This window comes from Erinaceus europaeus, chromosome 1, assembly GCF_950295315.1.
Source record: "Erinaceus europaeus chromosome 1, mEriEur2.1, whole genome shotgun sequence".
Lineage (NCBI taxonomy): Eukaryota > Metazoa > Chordata > Mammalia > Eulipotyphla > Erinaceidae > Erinaceus > Erinaceus europaeus.
The window spans coordinates 118,844,675-118,871,617 of record NC_080162.1 but is presented as its reverse complement, the minus strand read 5'-3'; the positions used below and the strand labels follow the sequence as shown (position 1 = coordinate 118,871,617).

The window sequence follows — 26,943 nt, the reverse complement described above, 5'->3', positions numbered from 1 at the left end:
GGCTCTGGGGAGGTGGTGTTCCAGGACATATTGGTGAGGCCGTCTGCCCAAGGAAGTCAGTTTGGTGTCATGGTAGCATCTGCAACTTGGTGGCTGAAAGGCAATAAGATATAAAGTAAAGAGTTCAATAAATAGGAACCCAAAGGTAGGAATAGAGCAGATGAAACTAGTGGGGAAAAAGGTGAGAAGTCTATTTTAGGTATGCTCCAAGGGTCCCATGACTTTAGTAATTCTTGCCTGAGCCCAATAGCTAACATGCAGGTAGACTAAAAGTATTGTCTGAGAAGATGATGTCAAAGTTGAGAATAGGACTAGAAAGCTGGGTTAGGGCAGAGAGTAGCTACCAAATATGAGGAAAGTATATAAATAAGAGCAAGGTCCTATAGAGGCCCACAAGAGGGCTTATAATGATGTTCCTGATGGAAGTGACCAGTGATGATGGAGAGAATAATCTATTAGAGGTCTAGGCCCATTCTATCTTTGTGGAAATCCAAGGATTTCCTGGTATTGGGGTGGCCTGGTATGGACCAAAAAGGCTATCATTAAAGTGTACCAGTCTCTTGCACTTAGACTTAAAGTGATTGAGAAAAGTAAGGTAGGAGGTATAAGAGGGTGCTAGGCCTAAGTAGCATTTGAATAGGTACTTTATGGTATTTTCTTTAGGTCTTTCTACTTGCTTGCTCAACTTATTGAATCTACTTACAGAAGACTACTTCCACTTTGAAGTATGTATTTTGATCAATTTTAGTTTGAAGTATGTATTTCCCCCCTAACTTGTGCACATGTACCCTGTCCCTTAGGCCCTGGTGTTGTATGCTTTACATTGGGTTCTAGTTCTCCCCCGCCAAGAGAATTTCGCGGGCCCGCTTGGCCCCGCCCCTAGGAAACTCGCCAGAGTTCCAGAGGGCCAGAGTTTCAGAGGGTTCCCCAGTACGAGAGTTGGAGAGAAAAGAGGGTTCCTGAGTTCGAGAGTAAGAGAGAGAGTGCTTGCGCCGCCACAAAGAGACAGCAGAGTTCTGTTTGGTGATTAGTTTGTCTTAGTTTATGAATCGTTGTTCCTGAATAAAGAAATACAGCTGCCCTGCCCAGCCGTTGTCTCCGCATCTCTGTTCACCACTGCGAAGCCAACCCGGCCGGCAAGAGCCTTCGGAATTTTAACAACACCCTGGTATATATCTAGGGCCTGTAAATTTGTTAGGGAATGCACCATTTGATATGGAACTGGGGAGTCCCATGTGTTAGGAAAGGTCTCACCAAATTATTGGAGGTGGAGAGTTGACATCTTAAGCTTGGCATCTCTGGATATAGTTTGAACAAAGTAAAACATGGCATTGTGGCACTGGGTACACTGATTTAGTTGAGGCCAGCAGAGGTCACATGATAGGGGAAACCTAAAAATAGATTTCCTAGCCTCTTCCCACTTAAGACCCTTAGTTTGATCTGCTCGATTTCTACCTTTGGATTCTTGTTTATTAAACATTTTGTTCTGCTTTATATATTACCACTTTTTAAAAATTTTTTCTTAAAATTTATTTTCCCGGGAGTCGGGCTGTAGCGCAGCGGGTTAAGCGCAGGTGGCGCTAAGCTCAAGGACCGGCTTCAGGATCCTGGTTCGAGCCCCCCGGCTCCCCACCTGCAGGCAGGTCCCTTCACAGGTGGTGAAGCAGGTCTGCAGGTGTCTGTCTTTCTCTCCCCCTCTCTGTCTTCCCCTCCTCTCTCCATTTCTCTCTGTCCTATCCAACAACAACGACATCAATAATAACTACAACAATAAAACAACAAGGGCAACAAAAGGGAATAAATAAATAAAAAACTATTAAAAAATTTATTTTCCCTTTTGTTGCCCTTGTTGTTTTTCATTGTTGTTGTAGTTATTATTGTTGTTGTTATTGATGTTGTCATTGTTAGGACAGAGAGAAATGGAGAGAGGAGGGAAAGACAGATGGGGAAGAGAAAGACACCTGCAGACCTGCTTCACCACTTGTGAAGCAACTCCCCTGCCAGGGGCTTGAACTGGGATCCTTTCGCCAGTCCTTGTGCTTCGCGCCACGTGCGCTTAACTCGCTGCTGCTACTGCCTGACTCCTCTTTACCACTTTTTAGTCACCAAGTTGCAGATGCTACCATGATGCCATCCTGACTTCCATGGACAGATAACCTCATCAATATGTCCAGAACCTCATCTTTCCAAAGCCTTACCCCACTAAGGGAAAATAAAAACAGCCTGAGGGTATGGATCAATTGGCCTGACAAGGTCAGCAGAGAAGCAATTACAGAAGCCAGAACTCCCACATTCTGTACCCCATAAAGAATTTTGGTCCATACTCCCAGAGGGATAAAGAATAAGGAAGCTTCCAATGGGTAGGATATGGAACTCTGGTGGTGAGAACTGTATGGAATTATACCCTGTTATCTTACAATCTTTTAAATTATTATTAAATCACTAATAAAAATAAATAAAGTAAATAAAATATTTCTTTAAAAAAAAGCAGTTTGATCCAAATTGTTAAACTTTTCATAAGAGATTGTATGCCATCTGGTGGTCAAACTACAAAATTTCTCTCCCACTACTACAGTTTCTAATGGAAGGATTGGGGACACAGAACTCTGGTTGGTGGTGGGTACTGTGTGGAATTATACCCCTGTTATCTCATAATTTTATAAATCAATATTAAATAACTAATAAAAGAATTAAAAAATAAGTATGAAGAAATACAAGCTAAGGAGACTTCTGGAGGTGGGGCTACAGAGCAGCAGCAATTATGTTTCTCTCCTCTCCTCTCCCAGATAAACTAGGAATACCAAAGGAGACCACCTGGGACCTCAACAAGACAGGACTAGAACAACTTCAGGGACCCACCAAATCACTGGTGAGTGCAAACACGTGTGGCTCATGGACAGAGAGGAACCTAGGGAGAGATTAAGTGGCTGGTAACAGTCCAGCAGTTTACCTGTTGAGACAAAACCTCCAGTTTGTTTCACCAACAAAAAGACAACTGAAGGGAGGAGAGGACTCCCCTAAGACTCACCAAATGCAACTATGGGTCTCCATTGCTACTGCCCTCAGAATCTGGAGCAGCAGGGATGGGGGTGGGGGAGAGGCCCTGTGCTGACACCAGGGGACAGAGAACTAAAGAGGAAACTCAGAAGATCTATACCTCAGTGGCCTAGCAGTGGGGCTGTGAAAGTCTCTTTGCATAACCACTGGATTATCTCTGCTCCACTCTGCTTTATCTCTTGGTCAGGAGTCAGTGATTAAGCTAAGAAGCCTACTTATAGTTTAAAAGCCCCCAATCTACCATAGTTTACAGGGAAGAAAAAAAGGGGGGGGGCTTTTAAGCCACTGAGCTCCAACTCAGGGATTAAAATACTATTGAAACAACTGCCAATTTCCACAACTGTGAACCCTTTAAGTACCTTACTTAGACAGGAGTCAATCCAGGCAAGAGTGATCAGTAATTTGAAAAGTACTGAGAGAGGGACCAGGTAACATATGATATAAAATGGTTAAACCAACAAGAAGAAACATTGGAGAAATGAACCAAGACAAGAGTCCAGATAAAAGCCCCCCAAAGTTGAAGCACAAAATAATGAGGTCAACATCCAAACACTAGTTAAGGAAATAATCACAGGAGTGAGTAAACGGTTTGAAAGAGTTTGAAAGTTTGTTAGCAATTAAAGGGATACAGATTGGAAGAGAAGAAGTCAAACTCTCCCTATTTCAGATGACATGATAGTATACATAGAAAAACCTAAGGAATCCAGCAAGAAGTTTTTGGAAATCATCAGGCAATATAGTAAGGTGTCAGGCTACAAACTTAACATTCAAAAGTCAGTGGTGTTCCTCTATGCAAACACTAAGTTAGAAGAAGTTGAAATGCAGAAATCAATTCCTTTTACTATAACAACAAAAATAATAAAATATCTAGTAATAAACCTAACCAAAGAAGTGAAAGAGTTGTATACTGAAATTTATGAGTCATTACTCAAGGAAACTGAGAAACACACAAAGAAGTGGAAAGATAATCTGTATTCATGGGTTGGAAGAATTAACATCATCAAAATGAATATACTACCCAGAGCCATCTACAAATTTAATACTATCCCTATCAAAATCCTAACCACATTTTTTCAGAGAATAGAAAAAATGCTACAAATGTTTATCTGGATCCAGAAAAGACCTAGAATTGCCAAAACAATCTTGAGAAGAAAGAATAGAACTGGAGGCATCACACTGCCAGCTCTCAAACTGTATTATAGGGCCATTGTAATAAAAATTGCTTGGTACAGGAACATGAATAGACACACTGACCAGTGGAATAGAATTGAGAGCCCAGAAGTCATCCCCCACACCTATGGACATTTAATATTTGACAAAGGGGCCCAGACTATTAAATGGGGAAAGCAGAGTCTCTTCAACAAGTGGTATTGGAAAAAATGGGTTGAGACATGCAGAAGAATGAAGCTGAACCACTATATTTCACCAAATACAAAAGTAAATTCCAAGTGGATCAAGGACTTGAATGTTAAACAAGAAACTATCAGATACTTAGAGGAAACTATTGGCAGAACTCTTTTTCACATCAATTTTAAAGACATCTTCAATGAAATGAATCCAATTACAAAGAAATCTAAGGCAAGCATAAACCTATGGGACTATATCAAATTAAAAAGCTTCTGCACAGCTAAAGAAACTACTACCCAAACCAAGAGACCCCTCACAGATTGGGAGACGATCTTTACATGCCATATATCAGACAAGAGGCTAATGACCAAAATATGTAAAGTGCTTGTCAAACTCAACAAGAAAACAAATAACCCCATCCAAAAATGGGGAGAGGATATAGACAGGATATTCACCACAGAAGAGATACAAAAGGCCAAGAAACACATGAAAAAATGCTCCAAGTCTTTGATTGTCAGAGATGCAAATAAAGACAACAATGAGATACCACTTCATTCCTGTGAGAATGTCATACATCAGGAAAGGTAACAGCTGCAAATGCTGGAGAGGTTGTGGGGCCAAAGTAACCCTCCAGCATTGCTGGTGAGAATGTAAATTGTTCCAGCCTCTGTGAAGAACAATCTGAAGAACTCTCAGAAGGCTGGAAATGGACCTATCCTGTGATCCTGCAATTCCTCTCCTGGGGATAAATCCTAAGGAACCTGAACACACCCATCCAAAAAGATCTGTGTACACATATGTTCTTTGCAGCACAATTTATAATAGCCAAAACCTGGAAGCAACCCAGGTGTCCAACAACAGATGAGAGGCTGAGCAAGTTGTGCTCTATGTACACAATGGAATACTACTCAGCTATTAAAAATGGCGACTTCACCGTTTTCAGCCAATCTTGGATGGAGCTTGAAAAATTCATGTTAAGTGAAATAAGTCAGAAACAGAAGGATGAATATAGGGTGATCTCACTCTCAGGCAGAAGTTGAAAAACAAGATCAGAAGAGAAAACACAAGTAGAATATGAACTGGAATTGGCATATTTCACCAAAGTAAAATACTCTGGGTTGGGTTGGGGGGAGAATACAGGATAATAAATAGGATGACAGAGGACCTAGTGGGGGTTGCATTATTATATGGAAAACTGGGAAATGTTATGCATTCACAAACTATTGTATTTACTGTCAAATGTAAAACATTAATTCCCAATAAAGAAATTAAAAAATATATAAGCTAAGTACCAGAGGTTCCAGGTTTATGGCCCTGATGACACTAGTCATTGGATTTAGCACTTAAGGTAATTCAGTCTAATTAAACCTACTAAGATCCCATTTCCGAATAAGGTAAATCTCCAAGATTCCAAATGGATAGGGATTTGGGAGTAGGAGAGGGTGCTCTTCAACCCACTACTTTTGCTTATAGGATGTTCTTTGAAGAATATACTTTGCTAATGTGACTTAACCATATTTTCCAAAGAAATCTTGAAAGATACACAGTTTCACAAGCTGTAGAGAGGCAAGTGTGATGAAGAAATATAACCTGGAGAACAAGACACAATTTGGAGTGTGGCCATGTAACCCACTTCAGTTGTGGTTGAAGCATTCTGGAACTGTGAAGAGTAATCCATGGCTCTCCACTCTCCCAAATAAATAAGAATAAGATAATACCCAGGTTTTCATAAGTACAATTAGGTGAAATCCCAAAACTGCTAAGTTCTTTAAAAACTGTGTGTATAAATAACTGAGACCTACTTGGTTAGAATTTTCCTTAGAGTTTTGATACAAATGTTTCCCTAGGAGAAACTAGGGGAAATTTAGGCAGTTAGAATACCTCTGGGCTCAGTAACTTGCAAAAGTTGTTTACTAAGAGTTAGTATACATTTAAGTAAGTGGTATCTGAGACAATAATATTAGGGTTTGTAATTAAAATATCTGCTCGCATCTAGTGGTTCCTTGCTGTGCACTTGCTGTTTCATTAATTGTTTAAACTACCACAGAAGCAAGGAGGATCTAAGGAGAATTTTCTTTCAGTTTTATTGAGAAATTAAAAAAAAAATGACAAATTGGCAGAAATTATGCCATTTTAAATGGAAGTAGGAAGTTCCATGTGTTTGGAAAGATCTCACCAGATTATTGGAGTTGGAGGGTTGACATCTCAGGCTTGACGTCTCTGGGTATAACCCAAAGAAGAAAGGCAGTGGCAGCCTAGTGTAGCCTGGTTGCACTGGTTGCATTGAGTTACTTGAAGTCAGTAGAGGCAGTAGTATCACAGGATAAGGGGTCAAGAGAAGTATCAAGAAATACAAGCAAAGTTTCAGAGGCTCCAGGACTGGGCGAAATACAAATATTAAAGAGAATGAGAAAGGTTCCTTGCAGTCTTAAGAGTTTAAGAGGGCAAAAGATAATTATTATTATAACTAAGTTACTTGGGAGCTTGTTTTACTTTAAAAATCACATAATTAGGATTTACTGTACCATACATGACCTCACCATGATTTATATCATTTAATACTATTTACAAATAACTATATCTTAGATATTGACAGGACCAGATGATCCTGAACTACTTGGTCTAAGGCTATAAGTAACAGTATTTCAAAAAAAAAAAAAAAAAAGGTTATTTTTAACAATTTAAGTCCAGGGGCAGAATTTAATCAGTTTACAAATTTGAAACATTAAGTGTTTGACTAAAAGAATATATACTCAGAATTAAAATCTAGGTAATTAGCAAACTTGAGATATAGCCAATCTATTTTTCCCCTGACATATTGAATAAGTAGTGATTTATAAGATTATAAATTAAGGGACCAGGCGGTGGCACACCTGGTTAAGCACTCACATTACAGTGCACAAGGACCTGGGTTCAAGCCCCTGGTCCCCATCTGCAGGGGGAAAGCTTCCTGAGCAGTGAAGCAGGGCTGCAGATGTTTCTCTGTCTCCCTCTCTATCACCCTCTCCCCTCTCCATTTCTCTCTGTCTCTATCCAATAATAAACAAATATATTTTTAAAAGATTATAAATTAATAGGAGTGTAGTAACACTGTTCCCGCCACCAAAGGTTTGTGTCCCCACCCTCATACCCCACAGGGAGCCTGAAAGTCTACCCTCTCCACCGAAGTTTTAGGGCCTAGAGGACTGAATACATGTAGGAGCAACTATATTCCTCACAGTGAAAGTGATAAATAGTCCTTTGTGATTAGATTTAGAACTAAGAAACTCAGCAAGCAAGTAGAAAGGCTTAAAGAAAGCACCATTAATAATCTAATCAAGTATTTACTACTTGGGTCCAGACACCTTTCTCTTCTACACCCCACTTCACCATGCTCAATCACTTTATCTTTCTTTTTACCAGAGCACTGCTTAGCTCTGGATGATGGTGGTGCAAGGGATTCAACCTGGGACTTTGGAGTCTCAGGCATAAGTCTCTCTTTGCATATATGTTCTGCTGTGTTCTCAGTTCTGCCTAGCCAGTCTGGGCTTTCTGGCTAGTTCCTGACCCGCTGGGTATCTGTAAGTAGATTGTAGGTGAGGGTGGCTACCTAGCAGCTATGCTGAGATATTAGAGGAGGTGAGCTCTGAGCATTCACACACACACTGTCATGGTATGGTAGGACAACAGATGGTAGATTCTGAGGGTATATCTGGGGACCATAGCCCAGAGTGAGTGTCAGCTCCTGGGGAGATGAAGACAAAAGCATCAGCACAGAGCTTGGTGTCCAGTGTCTCTTGAGTTTTTTTTTTTTAATAAATTTATTTATTTGTTTTTTTATTTTTTCTTACCAGAGCTCTGGTTTACAGTGGTACAGGGAATTGGACCTGGGACTTTGGAGCCTCAGGCACAAAAGTCTCTTTATATAACCATTATGCTATCTACCCCTGCCCCTCTTGAGTTGTGATCATAAAGTGGCAAGGAGGCTGCTGCTACTATTGTGTTGCTAAGTTAGTTCATTTACCAGTGTATTTTTTTAAGTGCCTAAACTCTTTTTTTTTTTTTCTTGAGAGAGTAGAAGTGCAGAGCACTGCTCCATGAAAAGTCGGCCATGTCCTGGAGGTCTACATTTTGCTCACAACATGTGTGCTCATTCTTTTAGAAAGGTCTTTAAGGGGTTAAGGCCAAAGGTACCATGGAAATTGTATGGCTGCTGCTTTACCATCCGTACAACCCAGATGTGAATCTGTGATTAGTTACAACTTTGCAGGAGGTTTTGGTGCTGTGGTCTCTTCCAGCGTCTATTTCCGCTAGTCAATCTCTCTCTCATTAAAATTTTATTTATTTATTTATTTACTTATTTATTTATTTATTTTACTGACAGAGACACAGATAGAAAGATACACACAGAGAGCTACCAGAGCAGTGCTCAGCTCTGGCTTATGGTGGTCCTGAGGATTACACCTGGGGTTCTGGAGCCTCGGGTATCTAAATCTTTTGCACAACCATTATGCTGTCTCCACAGATCCATGCCTGACTCTCTTTAAGGAATTAAAATAAGGTGTATATAGACATCTATTGATCAAAAGGCAAAAAGAGCACTTAGAGCAGCAGTCAGGCCTAGAAGGGCTAGGAATCAAACCCACAACTCCACAGACCAGAGTCTTACTGTCCATTACCAAAATTTTAACAAATTATACTGCAGTTTAAGAATTGTTGAGCAATGCATTTGATATTAATTCAGAATTATCATATCTTTATCTGACTCTGTTTTCATAAGCTCTTGGCCACATACCTGGACCAGGTTTTTACTACATGTGATAAACAAAAGAAGCATTTCTCCGGATTCTGTGTTTAAAATATCATCCTTATTGTATGCACATAGCTTGCCTCTTTGTTTTCTAGTCTAAATTTTGATAAATTTGCTTTAATTCTCCACAAATCTTAATTTCCATGAACACTCAAATGTCAGTGAATATCTCAAGCAGTCTTTGCTTGATCAACAGTCTGTCTAGATGATTCTGCCATACAGTGGTCTACCTATAGTTTCTTTTTGTTTTTGTTTTGTACAAGTTTTTCCTAGATCCTGCCCATTTGGTTTTACAGACGTCCCATGTGAAACATCACATAGCACACTCCATGGGCTGGGCCCCAGAGCTGATGGGGGCACTGGGAAAAAGGAAAAGCATGTCAAAAAGGATCATTCTTTTTTTTTTTTTTTTAATATTTATAAGAGAATGAACCAGAGTATCACTGCAGCCTTAGCAGTGGCTGGGATCAAACTCTGGACCTCATACACTCTAGTCCTGAGCTCTGACTGATGCACCATCTCCCTGCTGCAGGGTTGTCTCAGGCCAGGAAGAGATCTCAGTGGGAGAACACAAGACCTGTACACCCAAGGCCTCCCGTGCCAGAGCTACCCTCCCCTACCCCATGACCAGATCCAGTGTTCTCCACCTGGAAGCCATTTAAGAGTCGGGAGAGGAGAGCAGCCCTCGGGGCTGGCTTGTGTGAGATGGCAGACTGGGGGGCCAGGCGGGGATGCACCCAGTTAAGTACATGCTACCATGCACAAGGACCCAAGTATAAGGCCCCTGGCTCCACCTGCAAGGGGAGAAGCTTCCAAAGTGGTGGAACAGTGCTGAAGGCCACTCTCCCCACCCCCACTTTCTGCCCACAGCTCTACTACACCTCTTGTAAACTTCCTCCCTTTCAGGTGGGGAATTGTGGCTTGAACCTGGGTCCTGGCTCATGGCAATGAGCCACCTGGCCTCACTCATCCACATTCTGAACTAATCCCCTCTGCCCCACCCCAGAGAAGCCAGCTGCAGAAGCAGGCACCAGAGTCCCTCTGGAGTGGGGTGTGTGTGTGGGGGGGAATACTGAGGGGCACCCTGTCCTTCAGCTCCCTCTGGGTCTGGCTCACTGGCTGCAAGTTCACGGCCGGCCCCTGAAACTGGCTCTAACCACAAGACCTCAACTCAGTGTCTGTCACTCTGCTAAGCCTGAGGACGTTTTCAGTTTGAGTAAGCAGCCCAGAGGCCCCAAATCTTCAACCCCAGACTCTTGGGTAAGTGGGGCTGGGGCTCCTGAGCCCTGCAAAGTGCATGTGTGGTCAGTGCTAAAGGGACACTGGTGGGCAACAGAGTGGCTTGCTGCTGGGGGCACCCTGAGGTGTCCAGTGCGTGTGCTGGAGTGCTGCTGCCACTCTCAATCTTTCTCTCAGGCAGCTCCCTCCCCTGTGAAGCAAGTAAACCCTGAAAAGGAAGGAAGACCCAGGTGAGATAAGGAATACAGGAGCACACAGTGCCCCAGGAGATGCCATATCCTGGCTCCTGGTTGTTGTTTTCGACGGGTTAGCTTCACGGGAGGGTAACAGATGACCAGGGACTCATGGTTGAGCTGTAGGCAGTATCTCTTTATTCATGCAGGACTCAGCACAATCTAAGACGAGCTAAGCTAAACTCAAGTACCCTAAAACTCACAATGCTGTCTTTATATATACTTGCCAAGTAGGGTGGAAACAGGATGTGACACTTTTCTCTCCACATAGGGTGGAGAGAAAAGTGAAAATCAGAGTGTGACAAGGAGGGGGTGGATCAGGCGAGAATCCTATCACTGAACCACCAATGCCCTGGAGGGAGGGTGGTACTTGTTAACAGTGGTTATGTAAATAGAATGCAGTGGTTATGTAAATAGAATAGTGTTAAGCAGGGGGGATTTAAACCAAATGAAACAGAAGGGGTCTCATACCAACACCTGGTCCCCACCTGCAGGGGGAAATCTTCATGAGTGGTAAAGCAGGGTTGCAAGTGTCTCTCTGTCCCTCTCCCCCTTAATTTCCCCTATCAATTTATCTGTCTCTATCCAGTAATAAAAAAAAACCTCGGGAGTCGGGCTGTAGCGCAGCGGGTTAAGTGCAGGTGGCGCAAAGCACAAGGACCGGCATAAGGATCCCGGTTCGAACCCCGGCTCCCCACCTGCAGGGGAGTCGCTTCACAGGCGGTGAAGGAGGTCTGCAGGTGTCTATCTTTCTCTCCTCCTCTCTGTCTTCCCCTCCTCTCTCCATTTCTCTCTGTCCTATCCAACAACGACAACAACAATAATAACTACAACAATAAAACACCAAGGGCAACAAAGGGGAATAAATAAATAAAATAAATATTAAAAAAAAAAAAAAACCTCACTTGAGTAGTGTGCTGCTTCTCCATGTGTGCCACCCAGATTCAAGCCTGGACCCCACCACAGTGAAGGAATCTTCCATGCTGTGGTCTCCTCTGTCTGACTGCATGCCTCTCTTTATCTTTAAAAATGTTACTTCAGGTGGGAGGGGGCTCATCTTTGGGTCAGCCTGCTTCTAGAGCTGCGTGGTTCAAGGCACATAAAGCAGCCCCAGGTGGCAAGAGCAGATTCTCAGAACAGCTCGAGCACTGGTTCTGTCCTCACCTGAGACCCCAGTCTAAAGTGTGTCTCACACCTGCCCTCTAATAATGATATTTTTTTCCTCTCTCTCTCTCATGTGGAGTTTCAAGCTCTTTACATCAGGAATTTCATACCCAAGAAAGAAATGTCAATATTTTCATCTCTGGTAAAAATAAATAAAGAACTACCTTTAAACACAAGTATTTTTAAACAAAACATTAGAGCAAAAGTACTGATATTTAAAAATCCACTTTATAAAGGCCAGGTGGTGGAGCGCCTGGTTGAACACACATGTTACAATGTGTGAGAACCTGGGTTGAGCCCCCAGTCCCCACCTGCAGGGGGAAGCTTTAGGAATGGTGAAGCAGTGCTGCAGGTCTCTCCTTGTTCACCTCTCTCTCTCTCTCTCTCTTTGAAAAGGACAGAGAGAAAATGAGAGAGAATGGGGAAGATAGAGAAGAAGAGAGAAAGACATCTGCAGACCTGCTTCACCACCTCCCTGCAGGTGGGGAGCCGGGGGCTTTGGACTATGTTCTTCAGACTATGTGTGCTTAAGCTGGTGTGCCAGTGCCTGGTTCCCTCTATCCCTCTCTGTCACCCCCTCACCTCTCAATTTATGGATGTCTCTATCAAATAAATAAAAATAATTGAGAGAGAGAGACTGTGTACTAAATCTGAGCTCTCCTTTACTTAGAAACAATGTGGTTTGTGGTGTTTTTCTGCCACCTTGTGGACATACTGTAGAGTGTATCTGAATACAGGAATTGATCAATTCCCAGTGCAAGCTTTATATATTCAAAGATATAGGTGTCACTGCACTTAAAAATAGTGGAGGGTGGGAGATGGGCGGTAGCGCAGCGGGTTAAGCGCAGGTGGCGCAAAGCGCAAGGACTGGCTTAAGGATCCCAGTTCGAGCCCCTGGCTCCCCACCTGTAGGGGAGTCGCTTCAAAGGCGGTGAAGCAGGTCTGCAGGTGTCTATCTTTCTCTCCCCCTCTCTGTCTTCCCCTCCTCTCTCCATTTCTCTCTATCCTATCCAACAACAATGACATCATTAAGTACAACAATAAAACAACAAGGGCAACAAAAGGGAAAATAAATAAATATTAAAAAATTAAAAAAACAATAGTGGAGGGTGAGAGAGATAGTATAATGGTTAGGCATAAAAACTCTCCTGCCTGAGGTTCTGAGATTTCAGGTTCAATCCCTCAAACCACCTTGAGCAAGAGTTGAGCATTGCTCTGGTAAAATAATAATAACAATAATATAGAAGCTGGGGAGGTGGCTCAGTGGTGGAGAGCAGGTCTTGAACATGTGAACCCAGGTTAAATCCCTGCCCCTCTTGGGTATGGTTGTTCCTCTGGAACCCTTTCTCTCATCACATGGATAGAAAGTGTTTTTAAATGAATGAATACAGATCACAGGCATCTCAGAAGAGGAGAAAGAGTCTGAGACTATAGGGAGGTAGACAAACACACCAGAGAACAGTAATCTCAGGAGAAGGGCAGTTTTCCTGCTCGTTGGGGACTTGATTCCAAAGATTGTATCTGAACTGGCACCTTGTTTGAGCTAGCGGTGCTCCAATTCTGTTATTAAACTGATTATCCCAATTATTTCAAGAAAGTCTGCTCTCTTCCCTTCTGTGTCTGAGGAGCAATCATCTATACCCTAGCACTCTGGAGGCAGGGAAGCCCTTGGTCAGCAGGGAGCTGATGTGGTGTCTGTGGGGAACTGAGGCTAGCTTTCTCCTCTCTCTTTCTCTATTTCTTTCTCTCTCTCTCCTCTCTCTCTCTCTCTTCCCTTTTATCTGATAGGACAGAAAGAAATTGATAGGGAAAGGATAGATAGAGATAGGGAGGGAGAGAGAGAGAGAGAGAGAGAGAGAGAGAGAGAGAGAGAGAGACCTGCAGCCCTGCCTCACCATTCCTAAAGCTTCCCCTCTACAGGTCGGGGGGAGCTTGAACCTGCATCCTTGAGCATGGTAACCTGTGTGTTCAACCAGGTTAATCTCTGCCTGGCCCCAGATTTCTCCTCTGTATGTTCCCCTAGAACTGGGTTTTTGCTAGTAAGATTGTGATCCCTTACTCTATCTCAAGCCATTTTTATTTCTAATTTTTTTTTATAGGACAGAAAGAAATTTAGAGGGAAAGGGTAGATAAAGAGGGAGAGAGCTGCAGCCCTGTTTCACCATTTCTGAAGCTTCCCCCTACAAGTGACAGGGGCTGAACCCAGGTCCTCATGCTCTTTAATATGTGTGCTCAACAGGGTGTGGCACCAACTAGCCCAAGCCACTTTTATTTTTAAAATTACTATTAACTGGATACTGCTTGGACAGTGAGCTTGTTTTGAGTTGTTTTCTGTGGCAGTGCTTACACAGATTATTCAGTCTTGACTGGATAGTTGAGACAGTGATGATCAAAGTCCACTCTGGGTGCCTGGCTTTGCTAGAGGAACCTCTGCTTCAGAGGTGAACAGTTGGGTACTCTAGTACCAAGAGATCTCTAGATCAATGTCTAGATCAGTCTCTAGACCTATGTCTAGATCCATGTCTGTCGTATCCTGTCCTTTTTTTCTTCAAAATTAAATCAAATTCCAAAGAACAACAGCACAGGGGAAGCTTCACATGGGATGGAACAATGTAGTGGTGTCTCCACCTCTTCCTTATCTCTCCCTCCTTCTCTCTCTCTTCATCTACTTGTATCTCCCTAAGTCACCCCCCACCCCTGAATTAAAGCAAAGAGTCCATCATGGCCAGGGAACCCAGCAGACCTTAATAGGTATACTCACAGTTAAATAAACAAAGAAATGCTAAATAAATAAACACATAATAGCATGCCTCAACATCAACTCCTATTAAAGGAAAAGGATGCATTTCATAGATGATCTGTACAGTTCACATGTTAAAATCCAGCATAAGACTGGGCTCTCAGTAGTCCCCGGAATTCAGGAATTCAGAGAAACACCGGGACTACAGTGCACAGGATCCAGGTTTGAGCCCCCAGTCTCTACCTGCAGGGAAAGCTAGAAGCAGGCTGGGGTTATGGATCCACCTGTCAAAGTCCATGTCCAGTGGAGAAGCGATTACAGAAGCCAGACCTTCCACCTTCTGCACCCCAGGAAGAATTTTGGCCCATACTCCCAGTAGGGAAGAAATGTTAGGGGAAGATGATCAGAGGGTTCTGATCATCAGGACCTGGAGAGAGAAGGGGGAAAAATTAGGGACATTCAGAAGTAGCAATAGGTGTAGGTGTAACTTAGGAAGAGAAGGCAGGACTATAGGAAAAGAGAGAAAATATATAAAAGTAGTTACAGAAATAATAGCCCGTCTGTGACTCTGAGAGAACCACTGTTGTTTCCAATGGAGCAAGTAGGGACACAGAGCTCTAGTGGTGGGAAAGGTGTGGAACTAAGCTCCTTATCTTGTAATTACAAGTTATCTTGTAATTTTGTAAGTCAATATAAGTCACTAAAAAAAATCAAATCAAGATGGGCAACTACTTTTTTTTTTTTAGCAGGATTTCAGGCATTTTTATTGATGGCAGGTTGTTTTGGGCAGTGGAGCCTGCCTTTAAAAATCTTTGAACAACTTCATAAAGCCAACTTCTACCTAAATCCCGACCATGCCAACAATAGTTGGCCCTCTCATTTCTGCTTTCACAAGGTTTGAAAACCACCTGCACATGGAGTTTATCTGATCTGGTGAGTCTGAAGGCCCTGGGTTCTCATGGCTAAACAGTACAGCTTGACCAACTGGCTCACTGACGGAGTTTCTGTAGCAGGTAATAACAACAGGTTAGTTCATTGCATTACAGAAGAAACGTACTCCTTTGTGCTCTCCATAGAGTATAAATAGGACAAATAGTTTCTTAATATTGTAAAACAGATGCAATACAAACAATCAAAGTCTGGTTATGTAGGAAATATTACAAAACCATACTGTGCTCATTAATGGCTTTTCCTCTATAAAGACCTAAACTATTCCTCCTCTCCCAAGTCTGGGGTTCATGGTGAACCCCTTCAAGTGTCTGTGCTGGCCTCTTGGCTCACTCCTGACAGTGCAGTTTTGAATAGCAAGAGTTGTTTTATATATTACTCTATTAGATAAGAAAGTTTCAATAAACAGAATTAAAAACTGGAGCAGAGTTGTTACTCATTGTCTAGACAATTGGCCTGGACCTTATTTATATGGCTTGTTTCTCTTTTCTGTTCCTTTTCCCAACTAGCAACTCAAGGATGGAATATCTGAGCTTTAAAATCCTGCCAGATTTCCTATGGGAACTATTATAGGTAAACAATGGAGTGTCTTAGGGAAGTATTTCAACTTCATACAAAACTCTAATGAGCAAAAGCCTTATTATATTAGGCAATTCTGTTATTTTCTGTATTCATAAGTTCTAACACACTAAATGGCAGTGGTTACTTTATAACTTTAACATCTGACCTCTGGGACTTAGACATGAAATCACAGTACAGTTATGACATTTGGCAACAGAGTAGTGTTAGATATCTCTAAATTTTCTTAAACATTTGAAAAGTATCCTCAATACATTATTTGGTGTTAGTTCAACATTCATTCCGTACAGAGAATCCTAAGCTCGATAAATGTCTTCCTTCACAAGGTATGATATAATCAAAGGATTTACTCTTTGCTTAATAAGAAAATTACACAGGGACTTTTATCAAATAGCAACTACTACAAAAGAATGGTAGTGAAAAAAAATGACTTCACAAAAATACACTAAAAGATTTGACAATTTTATGCAGAAACTGCCAAAGTTTTAGTGTTTAGTATATTTAATAGCACAAATGACCAAGGCCCAAGATGTAAAGTTTTCATATTTAAGAAACCAAGGATGAGGAAAAAAAATCACTCTATAAACTAACTATATAGTATGTGACAGAACAACACCTTTTATAATATAAAACCTGTCTACAGATAGTAGTTAGGCGCAAAAAGCCATTTGGTGTTCTCTTGGCTTGTAGAAATGGTATTCCAGTTTTCAGTGTAAATTAGCAAGCTTCAACTCTTTTGTGTGGTGGATATCTTATTTTCACCTTCCAGCTCAGCCTGTCATGAGGTCTGCGATGTTTTTCTCCAGGTCATCAATGCGACTGCTCATGTCATCAGTTCTCCTGATGATCTGGTCTGACATGGTCTGGAATTTATCTTGCATCTGTTGCAGCAGAGTCTGCACCACTGAGGTGAGGTCCTGCACGTTCTTGGGGTCCATCTTGGCCATCTCCCCGGTTCCCAGCTTGGCGGTGATGTCCTCCACCGTCAATTACACTTCCGTTTGTCCAAGCAGACGCCTCCCACCTCCCCACAATGGGCAACTGCTTTTTATCCACAGCGGTTTTATGTACAAAGAACGAGTGGCCCTTGGCTGCAATAAGAACCACTTGCTGCCATTCACTGTAGAAAACATTAAATAATGAGCAAGAGGTGATTTAGGACTTGGATGGTATCTCCCTGTCTCAGAGCACTAACTATTCATCCTCACCACCCCGACCACTGCTAAGGGCTAAATGACATGGGCAATCCCATCGCAGCTTCCATGTGCGGGGGGACTGAGGGACATAGGTGACTTGGGTGGGAAGAAGGCGGAGGACTCCCTAGTACCATGTCAGAGAAATTCAAGGTCACTGTCTCTGCCATAGGTGCAACCCGGCCCTGGGTCCCAGTCCACCTGCTCTGGGCCTGTTCTGAGTCCCCTGCCCTGGGCTGTCTCCTTTGGGTGCACGAGCACAAGCCGGCAGGCACCCTCCCTGTCTTCTTGCTGTCCCTCAGCCCCCTCCTCCCTTGTCTTTGGTGATGCTGAAGCAAACCACAGAGACCCCCTTGCGGTGGTTCAGCCGGAAGCAGGAGCCCAGAGGAGCCTGCAGACCCAGACCCAGACCCAGGTGTGGACCGTGACGTTAGTGACGTGAGTCCAGGGCCACCTGTGCACCCCAAGTCCTAGGAGCAAGGGCTGCCCCTCCCGAACCATGAACCCATAACTCTGAGCCGCACCTGCTGGGATCCAGGGGGCTACAATGGTCCCTGTGGACAGACTCTGAGGGCCTGACCGCGGCTCCCTAGGAGGGTGGGCTCTGAGTGGGGTGCAGGTGGGAGCTGTGCTCTCTACCTCCCTCAACGCCACCCCCACCCTGGCAGACAGGGAGGCCTCCTGCCTGACACACAATCCAGACAAGGCAGGTGTCAGGACAAAGGCTCCGTGGCTGACCACACACCTTCCCTGGTAAACTGAGGGTTGCCGCAGTGAGTGCTAGGGCGGGTGTAGGGTCTGGCTGCTAGGGTGGGGTGCAGGGTGCAAGGTTCGGAGTGCTGGGGAAATTTTTCTGTTTCATGGCCTCAGACTTGCAAGTTGATTGCCCCTCCCCTGTCCCTGGGGCACCATTGTCACTGAATGTCTGAAGCAGAGTCTACTTGGGAGACCAGGAAGATCCCTCAGTGCTACACTTGTTTCCCAGTTTAACCCCAGGCGCTCCTGAGTTGTTTCCTGCTCCATGTCTGCATCTCCCTCTATGGAAGAGGTTGCCCCTCATTCCAGAGGAGGAAGGGATTTACAGGAGAGACAGAGACAAGCTAGAGCCACCCTGAAGCCCCTAGGTGTGTGTATGGCAAATTCTACTCTGACAAATTAGAAAAGAAATGAAAATCACACACAGACAAAAAACATAGCACTGTCTATTCACAGACCTGATACCATCTTATAAATTCTGAAAATCTGAAATAAATTATTGATAGTGCAGTGCACTAAGCATAATCTAATATGAAAAGCATAACCATAACAAATGCAACACTAATAAATGTTTATTTATTACAAGAAACTAGTCAAGAGTCTTAATCTAACAGATATGGTACCAGGAATCAAACTATGCACTTCAAAATATAAAGTTTAGACTGTCACACTAATATAGTTCCCAATACAAAATGTAGTAATATACTTTAACCACCAGTTCATCCTGTGCTGCTTCCTGCTGCAGGTCTCCATGTTTCTCTGTTTATTGAAGAGTTTTCTCTTCGCTCCAGAGGAGACAGCATTCCATGAGAGAAACAGAGAAGCCAGTGCATTCCTGCAGCCCCTGTTGGGTGGGGGTGAACCCAGAGTCTCAGGTTCACAGGCTCTGTTCTCTGCTGGTGCAGCGGTTCTGCCTGCCACTTCCTAGTTCTTGAAATGAAAAGAGGCTTTAAAAAACATTCATTAGCTCCTATGTCTTAGAAAATTCAACAACTGAGCAGGAAGAATAAGCTGTGCATTGGGGGAAGACCTTGTAAAGAATATGAATCATTTTAGGACATTACCCTCACTATAAACTAACCATTATTAGTGGGAATAAGGACTGTAATCCCCCCCCCCCCAAAAAAAAGAGACACTGGGCCAGGGCCATCCTACTCTGCCACTCAAGGAAGACTGGTCCTATAATAAGTGCAGCTTAGAAGGTTCCAGCAGTGATCATGAACTGTGAGCTGTTTCTCATAGGGTCTCAGAGGTTATATAGGTCCCTCTGCTAAATATGAATAAATTTGGGCCCCAGGTCAGATTGATGTGGTAAGTAAATAAGTAAATATGTGTGTGCACGCCAAAAAAAAAAAAAAAAGACACCTTAAAGTACCTAATGAAATAGTCTCTACTTAGACCTAGTTACCCTCCTCACCTACTTCCTATCACGCTTTCCTCAGTCACTCCAAAGCTAACCTTATCAAAGTAAAGACTACAAAAGCTGAATGAGGGCAAGAGACTGGCATACTTTAATGATGGCTCTTTAGTCACTATCAGGCCACCCTATCAGCTGGGGACCTAGTCACGGAGTCCTGAGATTCCCAAACATACATGATGAGCCTAGACCTCGAATAGATCCCTCTCCTCATTATCACTGGTCATTGCCTTCAGGAACAACATAATGGACCCCTTTAGGCCCCCCCATGGGACCTTTTCCTCAATTGTTTCCAACAATGGTAAGAGAATGTTCCATCCTCTGAAGGGGGGTTGGATAACATACTCCACCACCTGAAGAAGATGGGTCCTGAAATTGGTGCAACTCAAAATGTTCCTACCCATGACTACAGAATGCAAGTTTGGACCTACAGGTATGTGGAGGACACATAAACACCTATGCTGAATATGGGCCCTAGGTCAAATAGATGGGGTTTACAATCAACCATATTTATACACCTTTCCCATATTTGGGAGCTACTCTCTGCCCTGATCCAGCTTTCTAGCCCTTTTTCTAGCCATGACATCATCTCCCCAGACTATAACTTGGGTCCACCTGCATATCAGATGTAAGGTTCAGGCAAGAACTAATAAAGTCATGAGCCCTTTGGAATATACCTAAAACAGACCCACTAGATATTTCCAAAATGGAAACCCCCAAATCTTCATCTGCGCTACTCCAGCCTTTAGGTTTACAATCAATCAACTATTTGTATGGCTTTATATGTTAACTCCTTTTCAACCAACAGATGCCACATGATACCATGGTGCCAGATGAACTTCCCTGGGCAGATGACCCCACCAATCTGTCCTGGAGCTCTGCTTCCTCAGAGCCCTGCCCCACTAGGGAAAGAGAGAGACAGGCTGGGAGTATGGATCAACCTATTAATGGCCATGTTCAGTGGGGAAGCAATTACAGAAGCTAAAACTCGATCCACACTCCCAGTCTATCTCTCTCCCTAGTGGGGTAGGACCCTGGGGAGGTGGAGTTCCAGGGTACATTTGTTGGGGCTGTCTGCCCTGGGAAGTCAGGTTGGCATTATGGTAGCATCTGCAACTTTCTGGCTGAAAAAGTTTTAAGATATAAAGCAGAACAAATTTTTAATAATCTGGAACCTAAAGGCAAGAATATAGCAGATGAAATTTGGGGTCTCCATTTTGGAAAAAGCTAGTAGGTCTATTTTAGGTATATTCCAAAGGGCCCATGATTTAACTAATTTTTGTCTGACCCAATAGCTGACATGCAGGTGTACCAAAGATATTGTCTGGGGAGATGGTGTCAGAGTTGGAAATATGACTAGAAAGCTGCATCAGGGAAGAGAGTAACTCCCAAATATGGGGAAAGTATAGAAATATTGTTAACTGGAAACCCTATCAATTTGATCTGGGACCCATATTTGTCACGGGACCCTGTGTAACCTCTGCATCCCTGTAAGTCTGAGCTCACATTCTGTGGTCATGGCTAGGAATACCCTACTTTGCACTAATTTCAGGACCCATCTTCCTTGAGCGGTAGAATATGTTGGCCAAACTTCCCTTCAGAGAATGGGGCTATCCCTACCATTGTTGACCCTCATAGAGGGCAAGGTCCTATAGGGGCCCAAAAAGGGGCCCACTATGTTCTTCCTGATGAAGATTACCCGTGATAGTGAAGACAGGGATCTGTTAGAGGTCTAGACCCATCCTGCCTGTGTGGGAATCCCAGGGCTCCCTGACTAGGGCCCCAGGTGATGGGGTGGTCTGTTAGTAACTTAATGAGCCATCATCAAAGTATGCCGGTCTCTTGCCCTTATCCAGCTTTTTTTTTTTTTTTTTTTTGTAGTCCTTATTTTACCTGACAAGGGTTAATGTTAGAGTGATTGAGGGAAATGTAATAAGAAGTAAGTGAGGAGGGTGTCTAGGTCTTAAGTAGAAACTATTTGATTAGGTACTTTAAGGTGTCTCTTTTTAGGTCTTTCTACTTGCTTGCTACACTTTTTGAGTCACTGCAAACTACTATGAACTTTTGCTTTAAGTATATTTTAAGTATATATTAAGTATATTTTCTTTTTTATGTGATTTTTGAGTGATAAAGACAGCTGCAACTGATGTTGTCTTTGTTACCATTTCTCTGACAAGCAGTGACCTGGAGCAATTTTTCATATGTTTGTTGGCTGTTTGGATCTTTTCTATAGTGATTACTCTGTTAATATCCTCTGCCCATTATTGGATGGGGTCATTTGTTTTCTGGTTGCTGAATTTGGTGAGCTCTTTATATATTTTGGCTATTAACTTCTTGTCTGCTGCATGGCATGTAAAGATCTCCCATTCTGTGAAGGGTCTCTTTGTTTGGCTGATGGTTTCTTTTGCTGTGCAGAAGCTTTTCAATTTGATGTAGTCCCATTGATTTGTTTCTGCTTTAGTCTTCGTTGCAATTGGGTTTCTGTCATCAAAGATGCCCTTGGAGGTTTAGATAGGAAAGTGTTCCACCAATATTTTCCCCTAAATATTTGATAGTTTCTGGTCTAACATCCATATCCTTGATTCATTTGGAGTTGACTTTTGTTTTTGGTGGGATAAAGTGATTTGATTTCATTCTTCTGCATGTTACAACCCAGTTTTTCCAGCACCATTTACTGAAGAGACCTTTCTTCTTCTATTTTATAGTTTGAGCACCTTTATCAAAACTTAGATGTCCATAGGTGTGGGGGTTTAGTTCTGGGCATTCAGTTCTGTTTCACTGGTCTGTGTAGATATATATATTTTTATTTTTTAAATTTATTTTTAAAAGGAGACATTAACAAAACCATAGGAAAAAAGGGATACAACTCCACACTGTTCCCACCACCAGATCTCTATATCCCATCCCCTCCCCTGATAGCTTTCCTATTCTTTATTCCTCTGGGAGTATGGACCCAAGGTCATAGTGGGATACAGAAGGTCACAGGTCTGGCTTCTGTAATTGCTTCCCTGCTGAACATGGACATTGACTGGTCGATCCATACTCCTAACCTGCCTCTCTCTTTCCCTAGTAGGTTAGGGCTCTGGGGAAGCGGAGCTATAGGACATATTGGTGGGGTCTTCTGTCCAGGGAAGTGTGGTTGGCATCATGCTAGCATCTGGAACCTGGTGGTTGAAAAGAGTTAACATACAAAGCCAAACAAATTATTGAGCAATCATGGACCTTGTAGATATTTTTGTCCCAGTACCAGGCTATTTTTATCATGATGGCCTTTTAATATAGTTTGAGATCTGGGAGTGTGATGTCTCCATTTCTTTTTCTTGTCCTCAAGATTGTTTTGGCAATTCTAGGTGTTTCCTGGTTCAGATAAATGACTGTAATTTTTGTTCTGTTTTCTTAAAGAAACCTGCTGGAGTTTTGATGAATACCACATTAAGTTTGTATATGGCTCTGGGTAGAATATTCATTTTGATGGTATTAATTCTTCCAATCCTTGTGCATGCTATACATTTTCATTTCTTTTTTTTAATATTTTTATTTATTTATTTATTAATGAGAAACAGAAGGAGAAAAAGAGCCAGACATCACTCTGGTACATGTGCTGCCAGGAATTGAACTCAAGACCTCATGCTTGAGAGTTCGATGCTTTATCTACTGTGCCACCTCCCAGACCATGATACATTTCCATTTTTATTGCATCATTTTCTATTTCTTTGAATAGCAACTCATAGTTTAAATATACAAGTCTTTCACTTCTTTGGGAAGGTTTATTCCTAGATATTTTATTAATTTTGTTGTAATAGTGAATGGGAGTGATTTCTGGATATCTTCCTCTCCTGATTTACTGTTTGCATAAAGAAATCCCACTGACTTTTGTACATTGATTTTGTAGCCTGACACCTTGCTATTTTGCCTAGTGATGTCTAGTAGCTTTCTGCTGGATTCTTTAGTGTTTTTTTTTTTAATGTATACTATTATAGCATCTTCAGATAGTGAGAGTTTGACTTTCTTCCCTCCAATCTAGCGAGAACTTCTTTACTATGTTAAAGAGTGATGGTGATAGTGGATAGCTAGTGCCCAATTTGAGGGAGAATGCTTTCAGTTTCTGCCCGTTGAGTATGATGTTGACTGTACATTTGCTGCATATGGACTCCACTATCTTAAGGAATTTTCCATCTATTGCCATAAACTACAAAAGTGTTTTGAGCCTGAATGGGTGTTGATTTTGTCAAAAGCTTTTTCTGCATCTATTGAGATAATTATGTGTCTTTTGATTTTGCTTTTATTGATGTGGTGAATTACACTTGATTGACATATATATTGAACTAGCCTCGCATTTCTAGGATCAATCCCACACTTGGTCTTGATGAACAATCATTTTAATATACTGCTGTATCCGTTTGGCTAGGATCTTGTTTAGTATTTTAATATCTATGTTTATCAGAGATATTGGCCTGTAGTTTTCCTTTTTTTGTTTTGTCCCTATCTTCTTTTGGTATCAGGGTGATATTGGCTTCATAGAAGGTGGAAGGGACTATTCCTGTGTTTTCAATCTTTTGGAAGAGCTTTAAATGTATAGGTATTAACTGTTTCCTGAAGCTTTTGTAGAATTCATTTGTAATCCATCTGGTCCTGGACTTTTGTTGTTGGGAAGATTCTTAATAATTGTTTCAATTTCTTTGTCTGTGATTGGTCTATGTAGGTTTTGTAGTTCTTCCTGGTTCAGTGTTGGAAAGGTATATATTTCTAAGAATTCTTCCATTTCTTCCAGATTCTCTAGCTTGGTGAGGTATAGTTGTTCATATGATTTTTTTTCCTGTGGTGTTTGTTGTGATATCTTCCCTATAATGTGCAATTCTAGTTATTTTTTTAAGTATTCTTTCTTAAATTTTTATTACCTTTATTTATTTGTTTGATAGAGAGAGCCAGAAATCAAGAGGGAAAGGGAATGATAGAGAGGGAGAGGGACAGAGAGACACCTGCAGACCAGTTTCACCACTCACAAGCTTTCCCCCTGCAGGTGGGAACCAGGGCTTGAACCTGAGTTCAAGTATACGCTATAACATGCTCTCAAAGAGGTGCATCACCACCTGGTCCCTACAATTCTATTTATTTAAGTCTTATTCCTCCACCCCTTTTCTAATGAGTCTGGCTAAGAGTTTGTCAAATTTGTTTCATTTTTTAAAGAACCAACATTTGGCTTCACTGATCTTTTATATGGTTCTCTTATTTTTGATGTTTATTTCCACCATAATTTTAGTGATTTTAGTCCTTCTGGTTGCTTTAGGGGTTTTCCTCTTCTTCTAGGTCTTAAAGTATGTGGTGAGGTCATTTAATTGAGTTTTTTTCTTCTTCTTAAAGTATGTAGTGAGGTCATTTAATTGAGTTTTTTCTTGTTTTCTACTGTGTGCTTGTATAGCTATGAGTTTCCCTCTAAGTACTGCTTTGGCTGTGATCCATATATTCCGATAGCTCATGTCTTCATTTTCATTTGTTTCTAGGAACAATTGAATTTCTTGGTTGAGTTCCTCTTTGACCCAGCAGCTGTTAAGCAGTACATTGTTGAGTTTCCATATGCTGGGCCTTTTGCTGATTTTCTGTTTGTTGTGAAATGTTAACTCAATTCTACTGTGGTCTGAGAAAATGCTTGAGCTGATTTCAATGCTCTTGAATTTGTTGATACTGTCTTTGTGGCCTAACATATGGTCTATTCTTGAGGATGTTCTATGTGGATTCAAAAAAAATATGTATCCCAATTTCTTGGGGTGTAGAACTCAGCATATTCCAGAAGGTCTACTAGTCTATACATCTCTTCAATTAATTCTCTTGTTTCTTTGTTGATCTTCTGCCTAATAGATAATCTGTCTAAATGTGAGAGTGTGGTGTTGAAGTCTCCTACTATTATCTTGTTACTATTGATGTATTTTTGAAGCTCTTTCAGTAAGTGTTTGATGTGTTCTGATGGGCCCTCAAACTGCATAGATGTTAATAATTGTTAAGTCATCTTGTTTGAATGATCCTCCGATCACTATGCTGTGTCCATGCCTATCTTTTATTACTTCATTTATTTTAAAGTCTATTGTGCCAGAGATGAGAATAGCTGTACCTGCCCTTTTTTTGTGGTCCAATGGCTTGTATGATTGCTTTCTATCCTTTCACTTTGAGTCTTTGTGTGCCTTTTTGAGTCAGATGGGATTCCTGTAGTCAAAATATGGTTGAGTTGTGTTTTCTGATGCATCCTCCTACTCTGTGCCTTTTAATTAGTGAATTTAAGCCATTGACATTTATTGATATTATGGATTTGAGGTCTTGCAGTGCCATTATTCAACACTTTTTGAGTGTTTTTTTGGTGATGTTGTCTATGTTTATAGGAGGTCTTTTAGAACCTCTTTCAGTACAGGATTGGTGGTAGTTGCCTCTTTTAACTGTTGCTTATCTGAGAATGTTTTTTATCCCTTCATCGAATCTAAATGAAAATCTAGCAGGATATACTATCCTTGGTTAAAACCCTTTTTCATTGAGAGCTTGATAGCTATGTTGCCATTCTCTTCGGGCTTTTAGAGTTTATGTAGAAAAGTATGCTGATAGTCTTATGGGTTTTCCTCTGTATATGACTTTTTGTTTTTTTTCTTGAAGCCTTCAGGATCCTTTCTTCATCATTACTTCTTTCCATGTGTCTTGGTGTCTTCATATCTGGGTTTATTCTGTTTGGGATTCTCTGGACATTTTGAATCATAATGTCCTTTCTATTGTTTAGGGTGGGGGAGTTTTCTTTTATTATTTTCTATAAGATACTTTCTTCCCCTTCCTCTCTTTCTTACTCTGGTAGGCCAATTATGTATATGTTACTCCTTTTTTTCTTTTATTTTAAAATTTCTTTATTGAGGGATTAATGTTTTACAGCAAACAGTAAAACACAATAGCTTGTATATGCATGACATTTTCACATAACAATACAGCCCCCACTAGGTCCTCCTCTGCCATCCTCTGCCTGATCCCTCCCCACTAACCCATAGTCTTTTACTTTGGTGCAGTACACCAACTCCAGTTGAAGTTGAAGCAACAAAACTGTGGATTAATGCAGTTCGACCAAAACCAGTTAGTTACGAAAACTCTGCCCTCCAAAAACAAAACAAAACAAAGCAACAGCAACAGCAACTGTGGGTCATCCCAGGGCTCTCCACCTCCCTAGCCACTGGCGGTGGAGACTGAGGAAGCCCCTGGAGGCCCTCGGGGGGCCCTAGTGATGAAAGTGACATGTGGAGAGAGGAAGGAAGCACACATAACCAGCTCTGGGAGAAACCTCATGGACAACTCATTTATTAAGGGATACAAGCAAGTAGATATACCCAAGGTTCAGAAAGAAGGTTGAGGTAACCATTAATCTACACACAATGCATAGTTACATCTTGACCTACCAGGTATTTGATCACAACTGCAAAGTTACCATATAAGGTCTGGTCATGAACTCACAATGCCTA

General features: G+C 41.9%; 1 pseudogene; it reads right to left on the bottom strand.

Moving 5' to 3' along the window:
• Positions 1–16,698: 16,698 nt before the first annotated feature.
• Positions 16,699–17,123, bottom strand: LOC103111507 (heat shock factor-binding protein 1-like; annotated as a pseudogene).
• Positions 17,124–26,943: the final 9,820 nt, after the last annotated feature.